Source organism: Triticum aestivum, chromosome 1A (genome assembly GCF_018294505.1).
Source record: "Triticum aestivum cultivar Chinese Spring chromosome 1A, IWGSC CS RefSeq v2.1, whole genome shotgun sequence".
Taxonomy (NCBI): domain Eukaryota; kingdom Viridiplantae; phylum Streptophyta; class Magnoliopsida; order Poales; family Poaceae; genus Triticum; species Triticum aestivum.
Genome location: NC_057794.1, coordinates 75,197,058 through 75,199,015, shown reverse-complemented (window position 1 = coordinate 75,199,015; position 1,958 = coordinate 75,197,058).

The window sequence follows — 1,958 nt, the reverse complement described above, 5'->3', positions numbered from 1 at the left end:
GCCTGAAGTGTCTAATGAACAGACTGCTAATGAAGGATTTGATGCAAACATTTTACATGCTCCTGGTGATGAACATATAGTGTCTAATGAGGGGTCTAATGCAAGAATTTTGCAAGCTCATTGAAGGATTTAGTGTCTAATGATGATCTACTATGTTGAGAGAGACAGAGATTTGCAGGCATTGATGATAAGCAAATTATAGTGCATTTTCATAGCTTGAGGAAACGTCGAGGCCATCTACCGAAAGTCCCTGTATCATGACAACATAGCATAAATACTTTTCTAATCTGTTGTTTGAAACTATTGGCATACTTGTGCAGGATAGATATATTGATATGCAGTTTGCGCACTAGTTATACGTGCAATTACACTTTGATATTTTCAGCCAGAGAACGAATAATTCAAGCAGGTACAGACCATGTTTGTAGTCCTTGTACACCATGTTGCATTTTGTGTTTTTTGGTGCTTGCATCATTTAGTGTTTATAATCTGAACTACTTTGGATCATTAGCTGGTTTTCAAAGTGCATGTAGCTTCACATTTCTCAAGTTCTGTTGATTTCCGGAGTGCAAGTGCCTTCGTATTTTTTAACTTAAATGTTCGCCCCTGGTAACTTGAATTCGTGGATCAGCCACTGCACACAAATCATACGCGAATGCCAGTACGAATTAAATGAAATGCAAGGACTTACGCTAGCTCGTTGTACAGGCTCACTGCAGCTCTGGTTGCACTTGGGATGTTCCATGTACAAGTCCATGTTACCACTTGCTTGGATGTGCAGGCCCTGTGATCCTTGCATCCCCCTCTGCATTTTTGACACGGTGAATGGTTGATCAAATAAGAGGAATCGACCTTGATGTTGTACCGGAGGACAGATACTTACAAGGTTATACGGGTGTGCAGGATGTGTACTAGATCCCGTAGCACCGTCATGCTTCGCTAAAATATGGATTTGCTTGTTTCAGATGTTATCTCCAAAAGAAATAAGAGTTAAGGTCAGAGTTGCATAGGCGTGTAAGCTAAGAGAGCAGTGAAAGGATATCCAAACATCGTCGGAACAGTGCACAAGGGAGTGATGTGTGGATACCTATTTCGGGCCGGCGTTTGGGCATGCTCGCCTAGCTAGAGTGCGGGTCACTTCAGAGCCATTGAGGGTGATGCGCTGGCATTGGCTGGCCGCGCACGGATGCAGATCTTGAGTGGCAGCGGAGCGCTATGATGCGGTGGACGAGACCGTTGGTGAAGCCCCAACGGCCTCGGGGGGGTGGAGGTGCGACGATGTGCTTGGTGAAGTAGCCTCAGTGAGCTGGGAGACGGCATCGGTGAAGCGCACCTGATGCGGTGGAACTTGGTGTCTGTGAGGCACGTCGGTTGCGGCGGTCGACATTGTCGGTGGACCACCCGGTGCGGTGGACGAGGGCATAGATGAGGTAGCTCCGGTGCGGTGGTGAAGCGCGACCATCGTCTTCGTCGTCGTCATCTGGCACAGAGGTGGGGAACGGTGGGGAAATAGATGAGACGAGGGGCGATTCGAGGGTTGGCGGCGAATTAGGAATTTGAGCAATCTGGGCGCGGAAGGGGACGGTGGAGAAGAGAGATTTTGCAGGGCTAGAATTGGGGCCGCCAGATATTTCAATCCGAAACATGGAAGCGCGAACTTATATTGTCATCGTCCTTTTGGGGGGGTGGGTGGTTGGGTGCTATGCGTCTGTACGACACACGCGACCACCCTGACAGGACTATGCTTCGGTGCCTTAAGGCACCTGCCTTTGTGTCCATGACATGTGGGCCCAACTAGTGGCTGGCCCACATGTCAGTGACCCAAAGGCAGTTGCCTTTAAGGCACCGAAGCAGCGTCCACCCCGACACGACCCTGGTTTGCCTGGTGCGCCTACATTTGAGAATGCAAAGGAATCTTCTTTCATTTGCAAACGAATCTGTATGTATTACCATGCCCG